Raw genomic sequence first — 20,496 nt, forward strand, 5'->3', positions numbered from 1 at the left:
GCCTGTACAGGGACCTTCAGGGGACACACACCCACCCACACAGGGACAATCAGGGCACACACACACCTGCCACAGAGGGACCTTCAGGGGACAGACACACACCCACACAGGGACAATCAGGGCACACACACATCTGCCACACAGGGACCTTCAGGGGACAGACACACACCCACACAGGGACATTCAGGGCACACACACACCTGCCTGCACAGGAACCTTCAGGGACACACACCCACCCACACAGGGACAATCAGGGCACACACACACCTGCCACACAAGGACCTTCAGGGGACACACACACACACACACAAAGGGACAATCAGGGCACACACACACCTGCCTGCACAGGGACCTTCAGGGGACACACACACACCCACACAGGGACAGTCAGGGCACACACACACCTGCCTGCACAGGGATCTTCAGGGGACACACACCCACACACACAGGGACAATCAGGGCACACACACATCTGCCACACAGGGACCTTCAGGGGACACACACACACACACAGGGACAATAAGGCACACACACACCTGCCTGCACAGGGACCTTCAAGGGACACACACCCACCCACACAGGGACAATCAGAGCACACACACGCCTGCCTGCAGAGACCATCAGGGGACACACACACACCTACACAGTGACAATCAGGGCACAAACACACCTGCCTGCACTGGGAACTTCAGGGGACACACACACACCCACACAATGACAATCAGGGCACACACACACCTGCCTGCACTGGGACCTTCAGGGGACACACACCCACCCACACAGGGATAATCAGGGCACACACACGCCTGCCTGCACAGGGTCCTTCAGGGGACACACACACACCGACACAGGGATAATCAGGGCACACACACACCTGCCTGCAGAGACCTTCAGGGGACACACACACACCCACACAATGACAATCAGGGCACACACACACCTGCCTGCAGAGACCTTCAGGGGACACACACACACCTACACAATGACAATCAGGGCACACACACACCTGCCTGCATAGGGACCTTCAGGGACACACACCCACCCACACAGGGACAATCAGGGCACACACACACCTGCCACACAGGGACCTTCAGGGGACACACACACACACACAGGGACAATCAGGGCACACACACACCTGCCTGCACAGGGACCTTCAGGGGACACACACCCACACACACAGGGACAATCAGGGCACACACACACCTGCCTGCACAAGGACCTTCAGGGGACACACACACCCACCCACACAGGGACAATCAGGGCACACACACATCTGCCACACAGGGACCGTCAGGGACAGACACACACCCACACAGGGACATTCAGGGCACACACACACCTGCCTGCACAGGGACCTTCAGGGGACACACACACACCCACACAGTGACAATCAGGGCACACACACATCTGCCACACAGGGACCTTCAGGGGACAGACACACACCCACACAGGGACATTCAGGGCACACACACACCTGCCTGCACAGGGACCTTCAGGGGACACACACCCACCCACACAGTGACAATCAGGGCACACACACATCTGCCACACAGGGACCTTCAGGGGACAGACACATACCCACACAGGGACATTCAGGGCACACACACACCTGCCTGCACAGAGACCTTCAGGGGACACACACACACACCGACACAGGGACAATCAGGGCACACACACATCTGCCACACAGGGACCTTCAGGGGACAGACACACACCCACACAGGGACATTCAGGGCACACACACACCTGCCTGCATAGGGACCTTCAGGGACACACACCCACCCACACAGTGACAATCAGGACACACACACACCTGCCACACAGGGACCTTCAGGGAACACACACACACACACAAAGGGACAATCAGGGCACACACACACCTGCCTGCACAGGGACCTTCAGGGGACACACACACACCCACACAGGGACAATCAGGGCACACACACGCCTGCCTGCACAGGAACCTTCAGGGGACACACACACACACACACACAGGGACAATCAGGACACACACACATCTGCCACACAGGGACCTTCAGGGGACACACACACACAAACAAAGGGACAATCAGGGCACACACATACCTGCCACACAGGGACATTCAGGGACACACACACACCCACACAGGGACAATCAGGGCACACACACACCGGCCTGCACAGGGACCTTCAGGGGACACACACACACCCACACAGGGACAGTCAGGGCACACACACACCTGCCTGCACAGGAACCTTCAGGGGACACACACACACACACACACACAGGGACAATCAGGGCACACACACATCTGCCACACAGGGACCTTCAGGGGACACACACACACACACAAAGGGACATTCAGGGCACACACACACCTGCCTGCACAGGGACCTTCAGGGGACAGACACACACCCACACAGGGACAATCAGGGCACACACACATCTGCCACACAGGGACCTTCAGGGGACAGACACACACCCACACAGGGACATTCAGGGCACACACACACCTGCCTGCATAGGGACCTTCAGGGACACACACCCACCCACACAGTGACAATCAGGACACACACACACCTGCCACACAGGGACCTTCAGGGGACACACACACACACACAAAGGGACAATCAGGGCACACACACACCTGCCTGCACAGGGACCTTCAGGGGACACACACACACCCACACAGGGACAATCAGGGCACACACACGCCTGCCTGCACAGGAACCTTCAGGGGACACACACACACACACACACACACACACACACAGGGACAATCAGGACACACACACATCTGGAACACAGGGACCTTCAGGGGACACACACACACAAACAAAGGGACAATCAGGGCACACACATACCTGCCACACAGGGACATTCAGGGGACACACACACACCCACACAGGGACAATCAGGGCACACACACACCTGCCTGCACAGGGACCTTCAGGGGACACACACACACCCACACAGGGACAGTCAGGGCACACACACACCTGCCTGCACAGGAACCTTCAGGGGACACACACACACACACACACACAGGGACAATCAGGACACACACACATCTGCCACACAGGGACCTTCAGGGGACACACACACACACACAAAGGGACAATCAGGGCACACACACACCTGCCTGCACAGGGGCCTTCAGGGGACACACACCCACACACACAGGGACAATTAGGACACACACACATCTGCCACACAGGGCCTTCAGGGGACACACACACACACACACAGGGACAATCAGGGCACACACACACCTGCCTGCACAGGGACCTTCAGGGGACACACACACACCCACACAGGGACAATCAGGACACAAACACACCTGCCTGCACAGGGACCTTCAGGGGACACACACACACCCACACAGGGACAATCAGGGCACACTCACACCTGCCTGCACAGGGACCTTCAGGGGATACACACCCACACACACAGGGACAATCAGGACACACACACACCTGCCTGCACAGGGACCTTCAGGGGACACACACCCACACACACAGGGACAATCAGGACACACACACATCTGCCACACAGGGACCTTCAGGGGACACACACACACACACACAGTGACAATCAGGGCACACACACACCTGCCTGCACAGGGACCTTCAGGGGACACACACACACACACACAAAGGGACAATCAGGGCACACACACACCTGCCTGCACAGGGACCTTCAGGGGACACACACACACCCACACAGGGACAGTCAGGGCACACACACACCTGCCTGCACAGGGACCTTCAGGGGACACACACACACCCACACACAGGGACAATCAGGGCACACTCACACCTGCCTGCACAGGGACCTTCAGGGGACACACACACACCCACACAGTGACAATCAGGGCACAAACACACCTGCCTGCACAGGGACCTTCAGGGGACACACACACACCCACACAGGGACAATCAGGGCACACACACACCTGCCACACAGGGACCTTCAGGGGACACACACACACCCACACAGGGACAATCAGGGCACACACACACCTGCCTGCACAGGGACCTTCAAGGGACACACACACACCCACACAGGGACAATCAGGACACACACACACCTGCCACACAGGGAACTTCAAGGGACACACACACACCCACACAGGGACAATCAGGGCACACACACACCTGCCACACAGGGACCTTCAGGGGACACACACACACCCACACAGGGACAATCAGGGCACACACACACCTACCTGCACAAAGACTTTCAGGGGACACACACACACACGCACAGGGACAATCAGGGCACACACACACCTGCCTGCACAGGGACCTTCAAGGGACACACACCCACCCACACAGGGACAATCAGGGCACACACACACCTGCCACACAGGGACCTTCAGGGGACACACACACACCCACACAGGGACAATCAGGGCACACACACACCTGCCTGCACAGGGACCTTCAGGGGACACACACACCCACACAGGGACAATCAGGGCACACACACACGCCTGCCTGCACAGGGACCTTCAGGGGACACACACCCACACAGGGACACTCAGGGCACACACACACCTGCCTGCACAGGGACCTTCAGGGGACACACACACACCCACACAGGGACAATCAGGGCACACACACACCTGCCTGCACAGGGACCTTCAGGGGATACACACCCACCCACACAGGGACAATCAGGACACACACACACCTGCCTGCACAGGGACCTTCAGGGGACACACACACACCCACACAGGGACAATCAGGGCACACACACACCTGCCTGCACAGGGACCTTCAGGGGACACACACACACACACAGGGACAATCAGGGCACACACACACCTGCCTGCACAGGGACCTTCAGGAAACACACAAACACACAGGGACAATCAGGGCACACACACACCTGCCACACAGGGACCTTCAGGGGACACACACACATACACACAGGGACAATCAGGGCACACACACACACCTGCGTGCACAGGGACCTTCAGGGGACACACACCCACCCACACAGGGATAATCAGGACACACACACACCTGCCTGCACAGGGACCTTCAGGGGACACACACACACCCACACAGGGACAATCAGGGCACACACACACCTGACACACAGGGACCTTCAGGGTACACACACACACACACAGGGGAAATCAGGGCACACACACACCTGACGTACAGGGACTTTCAGGAAACACACAAACACACTCACACAGTGACAATCAGGGCACACACACACCTGCCACACAGAGACCTTCAGGGGACACACACACACCCACACAGTGACAATCAGGGCACACACACACCTGCCACACAGAGACCTTCAGGGGACACACACACACCCACACAGTGACAATCAGGGCACACACACACCTGCCACACAGGGATCTTCAGGGGACAGACACACACCCACACAATGACAATCAGGGCACACATGTGCCTGACACACAGGGACCTTCAGGGGACACACACAAACACACACAGGGCAATCAGGGGACATACATGCCTGCCACACAGGGACTTTCATGGGACACACGCCCACCCACAAAGTGACAATCAGGGCACACACACGCCTGCCTGCCCAGGGACCTTCAGGGGACACAGACACAACACAAGGACCCTCATGGGCACACATGCCACCCACACTGGGACATTCAGGTTACACACACACACACAAAGAGTGACACTCAGGGCACACACATGCCACCCACACATGAATCTTCAGTGGACACACACGCAGCCACACAGTGACACTCAGCGGACACACACGCACATAGGGACATTCATGGGACAGACACCTGCCCACACAGGGACCTCCAGAGGACACACTCTCACACACACAGAGACATTAAGGGGACACATCACTCAGGGATATGCCCACCCATACAAGGACATTCAGGGGACACACACACAGTGACATTCAGGGACACACACACCTACATACTGACATTCAGGGACACACACACCCACACAGTGACTTCCAGGGAACACCCACATACACACACACACACACACACACACACATAGGAACGTTCAGGGGACAGACACCTGCCCACACAGGGACCTTCAGGGGACACACATGCCACCCACAGAGGGACCTTCAGGGGTTACACATGCCACTCACACAGGGACTTTCATGAGCACACACACCCACTCACATAGGGACATTCCAGGGACACACATGCCCACCCAAACACAGACCTTCAGGGGACACACACTTCCACCTACACAGGGAACATCAGGGGACAAATACACCCTCCCTCACAGGGACCTTCAGGGGACACACACTTCCACCTACACAGGGCCCGTCACATGGCACATGCGCACATCACCCAGCTGCACAGGGAACATTGCACAACACACAGCTATGTGAGTCCCACACAGGGACACGATGGCCACCCTGCATCCTGCCCCCAGCGCCCCCTGGAGACCAGGGCAGCCTGGGGCCGGGAGGCTCTGCAGGAGCTCCTCTGAGCAGCGAGCAGGGACCTGGCAGACAGAAGGGCACTGCTGTCAATCATCCGTCAGTCACCACCTGTCCAGACAGGAGGGACACTGCTGTCAACCATCACCTGTCCAGACAGAAGGGGTACTGCTGTCAATCATCCATCAGTTTTCACCTGTGCAGACAGAAGGGGCACTGTTGTCAATCATCATCAGTCATCACCTGTCCAGACAGAAGGAGCACTGCTGTCAATCATCCATCAGTTGTCACCTGTGCAGACAGAAGGGGCACTGTTGTCAATCATCTGTCAGTTGTCACCTGTGCAAACAGAAGGGGCACTGCTATCAATCATCCATCAGTTGTCACTTGTGCAGACAGAAGGGGCACTGCTGTCAATCATCCATCAGTTGTGACCTGTGCAGACAGAAGGGGCACTGTTGTCAATCATCCGTCAGTAGTCACCTGTGGAGACAGAAGGGGCAATGCTGTCAGACAGCCATCAGTCCTCACCTGTCCAGACAGAAGGGGTACTACTGTTAAGGATCACCTGTCCAGACAGAAGGGGTACTGCTGTCAATCATCCATCAGTTGTCACCTGTGCAGACAGAAGGGGCACTGCTGTCAATCATCCATCAATTGTCACCTGTCCAGACAGAAGGGGCACTGCTGTCAATCATCCATCAGTTGTCACCTGTGCAGACAGAAGGGGCACTGCTGTCAATCATCCATCAGTTGTCACCTGTGCAGACAGAAGGGGCACTGTTGTCAATCATCTGTCAGTTGTCACCTGTGCAGACAGAAGGGGCACTGCTATCAATCATCCATCAGTTGTCACCTGTGCAGACAGAAGGGGCACTGTTGTCAATCATCCGTCAGTAGTCACCTGTGGAGACAGAAGGGGCAATGCTGTCAGACAGCCATCAGTCCTCACCTGTCCAGACAGAAGGGGTACTGCTGTTAACCATCACCTGTCCAGACAGAAGGGGTACTGCTGTCAATCATCCATCAGTTGTCACCTGTGCAGACAGAAGGGGCACTGCTATCAATCATCCATCAGTTGTCACCTGTGCAGACAGAAGGGGCACTGCTATCAATCATCCATCAGTTGTCACTTGTGCAGACAGAAGGGGCACTGCTGTCAATCATCCATCAGTTGTCACCTGTGCAGACAGAAGGGGCACTGCTGTCAATCATCCATCAATTGTCACCTGTCCAGACAGAAGGGGCACTGCTGTCAATCATCCATCAGTTGTCACCTGTGCAGACAGAAGGGGCACTGCTGTCAATCATCCATCAGTTGTCACCTGTGCAGACAGAAGGGGCACTTCTGTCAATCATCTGTCAGTTGTCACCTGTGCAGACAGAAGGGGCACTGCTATCAATCATCCATCAGTTGTCACTTGTGCAGACAGAAGGGGCACTGCTGTCAATCATCCATCAGTTGTGACCTGTGCAGACAGAAAGGGCACTGTTGTCAATCATCCGTCAGTAGTCACCTGTGGAGACAGAAGGGGCAATGCTGTCAGACAGCCATCAATCCTCACCTGTCCAGACAGAAGGGGTACTACTGTCAACCATCACCTGTGCAGACAAAAGGGGTGCTGCTGTCAACCATCCATCACTGATCATCTGTCCAGACAGAAGGAGCACTGCTGTCAACCATCCATCAGTCATCACCTGTCCAGACAGAGAAACACTGCTGCCAATCATCTCTCAGTCATCACCTGTCCAGACAGACAGGGCAGTGCTCTCAATCATCTGTCAATCAGCACCTGTGCAGACAGAAGTAGCACTGCTGTCAATCATTCATCAGTCGTCACCTGTCTAAACAGAAAGGGCACTGATATCAATCATCTATCAGACATCACCTATCCAGACAGAGAGGTTGCTGCAGTCAATCATTCATCAGTCATCACCTGTCCAGATACAAGGGGCATTGCTGTCAATCATCTATCGGTCATCACCTGTCCAGGCAGACAGGACAGTGCTATCAATTGTCCGCCACTCTTTGTCTGTACAGACAGAAGGTGACAACTGACGGATGATTGACAGCAGTGCTACTGTCAATCTTCCATCTATCGTCACCTCTCCAGACAGAAGGGGCACTCTTGTCAATCATCTGTCAGTCCTCACCTCTCCAGACAGAAGGGGCACTGCTGTCAACAATCCATCAGTCATCACCTGTGCAGACAGAAGGGCACTGCTATCAATCATCCATCAGTCATCACCTGTGCAGACAGAAGCGGCACTGCTGTCAATCATCTGTCAGTCATCACCTGTGCAGACAGAAGGGGCACTGCTGCCAATCATCCATCAGTTGTCACTTGTCCAGACAGAGGGGGCACTGCTGTCAACCATCCATCAGTCATAACCTATGCAGACAGAAGGGGCACTGCTGTCAGTCATCTGTCAGTTCTCACCTGTCCAGACAGAAGGGGCTCTGCTGTCAATCATCATCAGTCATCACCTGTCCAGACAGAGGGGGCACTGCTGTCAATCATCTGTTAGTCGTCACCTGTGCAGACAGAAGGGGCACTGCTGTCAACCATCCATCAGTCATCACCTGTCCAGACAGAAGGGGCACTGCTGTCAATCATCCATCAGTCATCACCTGTACAGACAGAAGGGGCACTGCTGTCAATCATCCATCAGTCATCACCTGTACAGACTGAAGGGACACTGCTGTCAATCTCTATACGTAGAGAGAAGGACAGCAGCTCCAGGACCAGGAAGGGCACCCTGCCCCACAGAGCCCAGGGCTGTGCCAGGCATGGCCTCTTCCCACTGGGGCACCAGCCATCCCATCGGTGTCTGTCCTGCGCCATGTTCCTGGCAGCACGTGGCTGGAGAAGCGGGGCCAGGATGGATGGAGAACGCTATGGATCAATGAGAAACCCAAGTGGCTCAGGAGACTGGGCAGAAGAACCAACGGGCTTTACACAGGCCTCCAGCTGCCCCTGGGCACTCAGGACACTGAGCCCACCAGGCTGCCAGCCCTGAGACAGCAGCTCCCTCAGTGCAGGCCAGTCCAGGGACAGCTCCAAGCAGTGACCGTCACCATCCCAACACGCTGCCATGGAAAGGCCCAAGGCCTGGCGCTACTGAGTACCACTGCAGCTATGCAAAGGAAAGGAAGCACCACCCTCATGCACCAGGAAAAGCAGCTCTGGGACAGCCGTCTCCAAGTGATGCAGACCAGACCAGTCCTCAGTCAGGACTTTAAAGAACACCGTGGTCAAAGGCTGAATGGAAAACATGGTCATATGGGGCTGGCGGGGCTCAACGGAGAGTGCTCCCCTCGCATGTGCGAGCCCTGGGTTCCACCCCACTCCACATAAAGATAAATATACAGAATAAAGGTATTGTTGGGAAAAGTATAAACGGCAGCCACATCCCAGAGGAAAACCGCAACATGGCACCTAAGGACCTCCTCTTCCTACCTTCTCCTTTTCTGCAGTGGCGCAAAAAGTTCCCGCCTGTGTGAACTCTCCCACGGGCGCCAATTTCAAATCTCGCTGGCAGGGAACCTTAGCCCCAATAAGAACTAATTCCTGGGCTCCGGAGCTGATATCTGGAAGAACTTGCCAATAAACAGGGGGCCTGCCATTTATCAAAGCCCTGCCATCTCCCCTTAGCTCTATATAAGCACACAGCCTTTTGCAATAAAATTGGAATTCTCCTGGTGAGGTGTCTTTGCCAGGGGAATTCTTTCAGGTATTGTGTCCAACTACAACTAAAAGATAAATATTTAAAAAAGAAAATATAACCATAATGAGTGAATAGATAGGGAAACTCCACCAAAAATATCTGTAACAGAAAATTCTCAAGAAACAAATTAAAGTGCAGAGAAATTTAGAGAATCAAAGCCTGTTGAGCTTAAGAGTGGCTGGAGAGGCATGGGGAAGGCCAGAAGATTTGAAGACATAGCTACAGGCAGTCTATTCCGTCATCAGAGAACAGGGAGAAAAACACTGGGAGAAATGAAGAGACTCCAGAGCCCGTGATCCACTAGGAAGCTTCCTAAAATGCATGGTATTGGAGTCCCACAAGAGCACAGGCCAGAAAAATGGGGCTGGAAAGTCTTTAAAACAGACAAGTTCTTCAATGGGCTGAAACTCTGACTTATGGATACAGAAATTCTAACGAGGTGCCAGCGTCCATCACCCTGTCCCGCCAGGCTGATGGACAGCGAGGTCAGAGAGCCTGGAGAGCAGGGTCATGCGTCCACACTGCAGTGCTGTGCAGGAGTGTCCCGGGGACTCGCCTTCCACTCCTCGGCCCCCGTGGAGCCCTGGCCCTGCTGGTGTTCCAGAGGTCTAGGCAGCAGTGCTCTCCAGCCACTGTGCAGTCAGGAGCCTTCAGTAGATGACTCCCCACTCCCAAACACCCCACACAGCCTCCTTCATTAGGAGTGTGCATCTGGTTCCTCCCAGGGAACACACCGGAGCATGGCCTCCAAGTTTGGGCAATTCCAAGCACCTCCCTGCAGCTGGGTCTGTGTTCCCTGTGCTGAGTGAGTCTCCCAGGGCCTCCCTGCAGCTGGGTCTGTGTTCCCTGTGCTGAGTGAGTCTCCCAGGGCCTCCCTGCAGCTGGGTCTGCATTCCCTGTGCTGCGTGAGTCTCCCAGGGCCTCCCTGCAGCTGGGTCTGTGTTCCCTGTGCTGAGTGAGTCTCCCAGGGCCTCCCTGCAGCTGGGTCTGCATTCCCTGTGCTGCGTGAGTCTCCCAGGGCCTCCCTGCAGCTGAATCTGTGTTCCCTGTGCTGAATGAGTCTCCCAGGGCCTCCCTGCAGCTGGGTCTGTGTTCCCTGTGCTGAGTGAGTCTCCCAGGGCCTCCCTGCAGCTGGGTCTGTGTTCCCTGTACTGTGTGAGTCTCCTACGGGACCCTGCAGCTGTGTCTGCGTTCCCTGTGCTGTGTCAGACTCCCAGGGCCACCCTGCAGCTATGTCTGTGTTCCCTGTGCTGTGTAAGACTCCCAGGGCCACCCTGCAGCTGGGTCTGTGTTCCCTTTGCTACCTCAGACTCCCAGGGCCCCCCTGCAGCTGGGTCTGTGCTCCCTGTGCATGTGGGTGTGACCGCTTCCAAGCCCTTCAGCAGAGCATGCTCTGCAGGCACCCAGCTTCTGGTTGGAGAGCATGGCCATACCTAGGCAGGCCTGCGTTTGAGTCTTGCTGTTGATGCGTCCACCCTCCCCACAGCAGGTATCAGATTCATGGTCCTGCAGCTTTGGAGCTGGTCTTGGGAGGGCCACATGAACACTCTCTTCCTGCATGGTGTTCCCCCACCTAGTTCTTCTCCCCCCAGGTGAACTCTGTGGCCCAGCTGCCGAGGCCTACAATACCAGCCTCTGTGATTCTGACTGAGATTTTGCCACTTTCATACTTAGAGTTGGAAAAACTGACGCCATCACAGTGTTGACCCTTCCTGGTTGTGAACATGGCACCTCCCCATGACCGTGTTTGGTGTCTTTCATCAGAGTTCTGTAGATTTGGGGTTTTTTTTTTTCTCATATACATTTTTGCCAGTTCTTTGTATCCTTTACACAGAAGTGGGCTTACCCAAGGACAGAGGCCGCTCTGTCTTCCCACCAGAACTTGTGCCTTCCCTCTCTTCTGGCAGTCCCTAGCCAGGCCTCCCAGTGCACTGAGCAGGTGCGTGGCTGGTGGACACAGGTGCATCTGCACCCTGGCACGGTGGCCCTGGGGGCAGTGCATGAAGCCCCGGGTGAGAGCTGCATGGGACCAGAGCCAGCGGAGGCCTGAGGACATTAGCCCCTGCAGGACGTGTCCTGAGAAAGGCCAAGGGCTCGGAGGCACATTCCAGGAGCAGAGCAGATAGGGGAACTTTGTGCTTCCCTGTGCTCAGGGCTCAGAGGGCCAGGAAGGTCAGTGGGGAGCAGGAGCTAGTCTGGGGCCAGGAAGGAGGGGGTGGGAGACAGGCTCAGGCCACACAGTCTGAGGAGAGGGCAGGCAGAGCTGCACGTGGATCTTGCTCTGGTGGCCCCGGAGCTGCCTGCACTGAGCTCAGCGTGGAGCTGGCGTTGGGCTCTGGCCTCTGCCTCTCTCCTGCTGCCCACCTGCCAGGCATCCACCTTGCTCTGCACGCGAAGTCAGGTCCAGATTGCCCAGGAGGGAAAGTTCAGTTGGGGAGGAGGGTCACCCCCAGATCTGGGCCCACCAGGAGCCCTTGAAGGCGACCTTATATGGAAACCGGATCCTTGCAGAGGGAATGAGGTGAAGATGAGGCCATACTGGGGGAGGTGGCCCTCATCCAGGGTGACCAGGGGCTCATGACAAGAGGAAGTTTGGACAGAGACACAGAGAGAGGGCTATGGAGATGGAGGAGGGCCTGAGGCCAGCCAGGGGGCAGCCCAGGAGCCTGAAGCCAGGCAGGGCTCTCCCAGCCCTGGAAGGCTCGCAGCCGCTGCGCCCTGACTTCTCCGTGGGAGAAGCCGTGTCTGATCTTAGGAGCTTTGCTAGGACAGCTCTGGGAAACAGAGGCCAGGGTGGACAGGGGAGGGTGTGTCCTCACATCCTCACTGAGGAAGCAGGTCCCTGGCCTGGCGTGTCTTCTGGGCCTCTGGCTTAGCCTGGGTCTCTCTGCTCACTCCTGTGCTCCGTGCAGTTGTCGGTCCTACTGCTGCTCCTTTGAAGGCACTAAGTTCCTCCCTCCTGGACTGCGTTGAGGATGCCCTGTCCCCTCGTCCCCAGTGGCTGTGCGACGTGATTTTCTTCCTTCACTCTTGGAACCATGGGTGGCATCCTCCTGACTTTGGAAAGACGTCTGCGGTCATCTGTTTAAAAATTCTTGCTGTTCTCTCCCGCTGCTTCAGGGCTCCCTCTGTGGTGCCCGGAGCTCCTGTGCCCATCACACCTGGTTACTGCAGCCCCTCAAGTGCCAGGCCTTGGTCTTCTACCCTTCCTTCCGGTGTCGCCTCGGAACCCAGCTTGCGGGTCTAGGCCCGCCTTCAGGGCTGTCCCTGGCCCTGAAGCCCTCTGTCGCGTTCCTAACTCCTGCAGGTGTGTACTGCAGCTCAGAACTCCCAGCTAAGAGACCTGCAGCTTCACACTTTGATTTCTGGAGCAGCTCCTGCTCCTGCTCTGCTCCTGGAGCGCGGTGGCGTGCTGCTTCCTGTCATGTGGTTCCAATGGCTGGGGCCCCAGCCCAGGTGTCTCTGCTCCTGCCGGCTCCTCCACGTGCCGCTTTGTGTCTTGGCACGCCTGTTCTCGGCTTGGGTGCCAGACTTTGTGTTCAGGACTGGCTGAGTGTAGCGAGCTACAGTCCCGTGAGGCAATTTCCTGTGCTTCTGGCAGGTTCCTGGTGGTAGTCACAGTGTTCCTGAACCCCATGGCAGACCGTGGGGTGTCCTCAGGTCCCAGCAGCGAGCATCTGGGCTGCAGTTGAGGGATGGCCACTGACCGTCTTCTCCAGCTAACGTCTTAGGGTTTCCAGCCCAACATGCAGGCGAGTCCTGGGGCCTCTGCAGGGTGGGTCCCAGCCTCCACAGTTTCTCTCCCTGGACAGTGAGAGTGTAGAATCTGCTGTCAGCCCTTCAGCTGATCACTCCAGAATCAGCAAATGTTTTTAGAAAAGCAAATGTCAGGCTTCAATTTACAAATTTCCTGCTTTATTTTTATTTTTTGTGGTGCTGGGGACCACCCCAGGGCCTCATTTGTCCCTAAAACACTTCTGAGCCCTGTTGCATCTTAGTCAAAGCTAGATTAGACTGGTCCTGGGAAGAGATTTGCTGCCATACCTTCTTTGCACATGAAGCAATCTGATCATAAATCACCAAATCATAGTTTAACTGCCTCTCTAAATCTGGCTCTCAAATCTGTTGACGTTGTTCCCATCAACATCTCCAAAGGGGTCTCAAGATCTGTCTCCCGTTTCTCTCAGCCTGCTCGGTACAGAAATCTGTCCAGTGAGACCACCAGAGAAGATAATCACCACCATCAGACAAGCTCTGGCCATGGACACCCAGTCACTGGGCAGAAGAGGTTCTTGGCAAACCAAGTTGAGTAAGCTCTTACAAATGGTGAATGAGGGCCATAAGTACCACAAGCATTTATTTTTTAATTCTTCTAAGGTTTTAAAAGGAATTATAGCATGTGCACAGACATGCTGGTTTTGCTCGAAAAAAAACTGGAAAAAGCTGAAAACCTGTAATACCTTCCCCCGATTCCTGTGCCCTCCTGAGTCCACATTGTAACGGCGTAAGCATAGCCATGGCCAATTCAGAGTGTCAATTAAAGCCCGTTCTCCCAGCTCAAAATGGCTGAAGTCAGACGGCAGTGCCAGTCCAGCTAAACACAACCTAGGAAAATTCTCCTCCATCTCCTCTTCGCCATCAAACTGAGTCCTCTCTGACTGGGACTCTTTGTCTGTCTCCTGCTCATTCTGTTCTTCTCCATTTTGAATTTGCCTCACAGAGCTCTGGTCAGGACTAGTTTCCTCTGTGGAACACACCCCTCGGTGCTCCTCTATATTACTGATCCAGTGGGATTCAACTGAAACTGAATTTTTGGTCTTAGGTCTTCCCCAAAGCAATCTGCCTGCTGGGTGGCAGATTGAGTGAAATTTGATTCCACTCTCAGCCCAATATGGAAAGAGAAAATTTTTTTCAAAAAACGGCCTCTGCCTGTTTTCCTGTTCTATGCTCTTAACTTGTCTCTGAAGTCCTTTTAAAAGGTCTTGTGGGGGCCATTGACCATGATCTACATCATCAAAATGACCCATTTCTAATGCACTCCAGACCTTCTGAACACTGTCTGTTGTACTTCTAGACAGTTCTGCAAAATGCCAACCTTTATACAGTTTCCTTCCTAGTCTCTCCCAAGAACGTCATCTGGTGAATCATGCTCACAAAACCATGGACACCTCGCTAACTGTTCTTAGGAACTGTGCTAGCTGGCTCTTTCTCACTTGCTTTGACTTCCAGTTAATTATAGTTTCCAAAATTGTTAAATACATCTCTTTGTCTGAAGATATGGAACTTCCCATGATAAATCTTTAATGTCCTTAGTTATAAAATGGTCTGCTTCCTCTGTGACCCCTCAGAAAATTTCATGCTGCAATAACCTTCTATACCACGTTTCCTCAATCTACCTGGAAATTGGAGTGGCCTTTTATTAGGGAGACTCTGAATCTTTAGAAATTTCCATCCATAAAGCTCAACAGGGGTGGGTAACAAGGACAGGAAAGGTAACTCGACCCAGGGCTGTAGGACACCTCACCTTCACATGATCACACATTTGGCAACATTTTTACGACTTCCAAGATGGGGGCCACCATCTAGGGCTACTTGATGTGGCCAGATCACAGGAAGTGACCAACAGGACCTCAACCAATCAGAGAAGAAAAATGCTGGTCACATGGTGTGGTGACCTCCCACAGGTTTCCACATGTCCACCCCAGATAAGTCAACTGACCACAGCACCTGTTCCAGTCAGCTTCTCACCACCCTGACCAAAAGAACCAGCAAGAACAACTAGAGGAGGGAAAGTTCACTGGGGCTCACAGTTTCCGAGGGCTCATCTATACATGGCCGGATCCATTGCTCTGGGCCTGAGTCAGGAAGAACCTCAGGGCTGAGGACGTGGCTGGAGAGAGCAGCTCAGGACGTAGCCATCGGGAAGCAGGGAGCCTCCACTCCCAGATACACTACGTAAACCCAAACCCCACACCCCAGTGCCCACCTTCTCCAGCCACACCCAACCGCCTTCAGCCACCCAGGATAATCCCGTCATGGATGAATTCATGGTTGGGTTAAGGCTCTCCTCACCCAATCCTTTCCCCTCTGAACCTTCTCACATCATCTCAGACGTGAGCTTTGGGAGGACGCCTCCCATCCAGACCAGGACACTCAGGTCACACAGGTTGGGGAGAGAACCCTGCCTCCCCCACATTCCCTGGTCTTCAGATACCACCCCCAACCCCTGAGCCCCAGGGAGAAGACGGAGGACAGAGTGTTGTACGTCCCAACCCACCTCATGAGCCATGAGGCCAGCCGGGGAACTTCCAGGGACCTCCCGGGGACCTAGGAGGCAATGCGCAGTGGCCTTGCAAGTCATTCAGACAGCATAAAGGAAAAAAAAAACACTTAACCATGGTGAGAATACACAAGAACTCCAGGACACCATGGGAGATGGGTGTAAGGATCATTGGAATTGAGGGGGCTCTGAGACGCAGGCGAATGGAATGGATAAGCTCCTCGGGATATGATGACAGAAACCCTTCCCAAACTTCAGCAGGAGATGCACATCCAGATCCAGCAGGCACTCAGAACCCAAAACAGGGGCTGGCTGCAGCTCATGGCAGAGCACCTGCCTAGCACCTGGGAGGCCCTGAGTCTGATCTCAGCCCACGTAAAAACAAGTACACAAGAGAAAGGTGTTTCGCCCTCCTACAACTAACAAATCTTTTAAAAGAACACAAAATATATAAGATCAAAGAAGAACCTCTGCACACCAGATATGATTAAATGGCCTAACACAGAGAGCAAGGATAGAATTTTAAAGGCCTCAAGGGAAAAGAAAAAGCCAACTCACTTTTACAGGCCAGCCAATCAGAAGCACTTGTGATCTCTCAGCACAGACCCTCCACTCAAGGAGGCTTGGAATGGCATGCTCCAAGCCCCCCAATAAAGTACCTGCCAACCAAGCCTGCTGTGGAAACCAAAGCTGTCACTCAAAATTGAAGATGAAACTAAACCTCCCAGAATTGAAAAGAATTCATGAACTGTTAGACTGGCATGACAGAACTCAGTCAAAGAAATACTGCACACAGAAAAATAAAAACCAAACCCAGAGTTCACAAAAGAACAAATCTCATTTGAAGGTGGCTAAGCAAATGAGAAACAGAACCAAATTAAGCATGATAAATACATCAAATGTTAATAAACATCTTTCTAGTAACATGGAAGGAAAATGGTCCCCACCAAACAGAGCTGGCAGAATGGACTAAAAAACAAGACCCAGACACATGTTGTTTGCAAGAGATGCACCTTACAGGCAAAGACAGCCACAGACTAAAAGGGAAAGGGTCGAAATCCACACACCCAGGAAAAGGAGCCCCAAAACAAGCAGGAATAGCTACTCTCGTGGCTGACAGAGCAGATTTCACCCCAGGGTTAACCATAAGAGACTAAGAAGGTCACTTCGTATTGGGAAAGGGAACGATTCAAGAAGAAGATATAACAATAATAAATATTTGTGGGCTGGGTATGTGGCTCAAGCAGTAGCCCGCTCGCCTGGCAAGCGTGGGGCCCGGGTTCTATCCTCAGCACCACATACAAAGATGTTGTGTCCACCGAAAACTAGAAAATGAATATTTAAAAAATCTCTCTCTCTCTCTCTCTCTCTCTCTCTCTCTCTCTCTCTCAAACCAATAATAAATAAATAAATATTTGTGCCCCAAATATGGGTGCAACTTTTACATAAAAGTTATACTTCTCAAATGAAGCCCCAGATAGGTCCCAGGATGATAATACCAGGGGACTTCAACACACCTCTCTCCCCATTAGATAGGTCATCTGGACATAAACTCAGTAAAGACTGTTTGGACCTGGAAAATATTATAAATCAAATGAAACTGACAGAAGCTGTAGCATATTTCATCCAACAACAGCTGAACACACTTTCTTCTCAGTGGGTCATGGACTTCTCCAAAAGAGATCATATTTTAGGCCACAGAGCACCCCTTAGCAAGTAGAAAAAAAAACTAATCTTATCAGATCCTAATGGAATGACTTAGAAATCCACACAACAAACCCGACTACATAAACACACAGAGATTAAAAATGCCCCTTTTGGTAACACCAGAGATTGAACCCAGGGAACCTCAACCACTGAGCCACATCCCCAGCCCTTTAATGTTTTGTGTTGGACAGAGTCTTGTGAAGATGCTTAGAGCCTCGAGAAGTTATTGAGGCTGCATAGGAACTTGTGCTCCTCCTGCCTCAGCCTCCCAAGCCACTGGGATGACAAGTGTGTGCCACCAAACCCAGCTGAACAAGACTCTTTGGAATGACGAATGAGTGACAGAAGAAATCAAGGGAGAAGTTGATTTGGTCCCAGACCCTGTGGGACCCTGTGAAGGCACATGGAAGAGGAAAGTTCATAGCCATTAGTGTCCACATCAGAAATCCAGAAAGATCCCAAAAAAGCAAACCAAGGATGCACCTCAAGGCCTTGAAAGGAACAAGCCAAAGCCCAAGCCAACAGAAGTCAGGAAGTAACATGAGAGCAGAAATCAATCACCTTGAGAACAACGGAGCAATACAAAGGATAGAGGAGACAAAGAGTTGGTTCTTGGGAAGAAAACAAAAACTAAATCAACGAGCCCAGAGCCAAATAACCAAACGAAATGGGGAGAAAATCCAAATTAATAAAATTGGAGATGAGAAAGGAGAAGTCCACGACATCTCAGAAATCCAGCAGGTCTTTAGGGAGTATTTTGAAAGTTTATATTCCAATAAACTGGAAAACCAGGAAGAAATGGACACATTACTACTCAATACAGTCTGCCAAAACGGAATCGAGAGGACACAGAAAACTTCACAGAACCCCGACTTGCGAAGAGGTACAAGCCATAATCAGGAGCCTTCCAATGGAGCAAAGCCCAGGACCAGAGGATGCTCAGCTGACCTCTACACACCCTTGAGCAGCACCCAGGCCAGCCTTCCTCCCATTATCCCCAGCATACACACCTCCCAGGAGCTTGGGGTGGCGCTGCGACAGGAGCGCAGTGGTCTGCACGGGAGGGAGGCGCACAAAGGAGCCTAGACAGGGCCAGGGAGCGGCACAGCAGCAGGGGGCACTGGTGCTGGCTTTCAATGACTTGAGGATGGCTGAGAGGACACTGAAGTTATGTGTTGGGCTCCATTGGCATCAGTTTTTAGGAAGAGAGGGAGGCAGAGACCACCCTGCAGAGGGGCCTGGCCCAGCCCTCCCCTGCACCCTGAAGGTGACTGGGGTCCTCCTGCCGCTCTGCCTCAGCCCTCCCCTGCACCCTGAAGGTGACTGGGGTCTTCCTGCCGCTCTGCCTCAGCCCGCCCCTGCACCCTGAAGGTGACTGGGGTCCTCCTGCCGCTCTGCCTCAGCCCTCCCCTGCACCCTGAAGGTGACTGGGGTCCTCCTGCCGCTCTGCCTCAGCCCTCCCCTGACGTGCACACACTGGGCACCCAGCCAGGGAAACAGGCAGCGGAGACCAGAGGTGCCCACGTTCCCCTTCCCAGCAAGGCCGGAGCCCGGGTCCCACACTCTGAAGCTCCCTATGCCCAGCCTTAGGATTCACAGGGCAGCTGCAGTCCTGCTAGTGCAGCAGGTCCCGGCCAGCAGTGTGGATCCAACAGGCCCCTTCAGCCCAGAGCCACAGTCCTACAGACCTCCAGGCCACTCCCAGGCAGGAGGGACCTAGAGGAGGACACACATCCTCAGAGGGACGGACGAGCCACCACGAAGAGGCCAGAGTTCCTGGTGCTGAGGTGGGAAGAGTCCAGAGCATGTGGGGACGGAGTCGCTGTGCCCCTGCGTGTGTCTCAGGTGAAGGGCAACATCTGTGCGCCATGCTGGCCTTGGGGCAGAGGCCCAGGAGGCTGCATGCGGGCTTGGGAGTGAAGGGACTTGGAGGTGGCTGTGGAGGGAAACGCAGCTGCCTGGTCCTCCTCCAGCCCTCTGCCACCCTGGGAGAGTGTGCCCCTGACAGCACAGCACACAGCCTGCAGAAGAGCTCTCTGGTGACTGGCCCAGCGCCCGGGTTCCCCCAGCCAGGTCAGCAGTGTGGCTGCACAGGCCAGGCTCAAGGCTTCCAAATGCACCCTGACTGCCAACCAAGACCTGGTGATGGCCCCAGTGTACCACCGTCACGCGGCTGCCTGGCGGGAGCACAGAGCAGCAGGTGGGATTGGGCCTCCCCCTTCTCCCCTGGGACCCAAGGCACTGCTCCCCACCACCACATGCCCACACGAGTTGGCCTCAGCCAGGTGAACCCCCTCACCCTCTGACCCAGAAAAGGGAACTTAGGGAAGTCTGCATGCCACCAGTTTCAGTCCTGTTCTTAGTCTCTGTGGGGGGTGTG

Source organism: Urocitellus parryii, chromosome 6 (genome assembly GCF_045843805.1).
Source record: "Urocitellus parryii isolate mUroPar1 chromosome 6, mUroPar1.hap1, whole genome shotgun sequence".
In the NCBI taxonomy this organism is placed as follows: domain Eukaryota; kingdom Metazoa; phylum Chordata; class Mammalia; order Rodentia; family Sciuridae; genus Urocitellus; species Urocitellus parryii.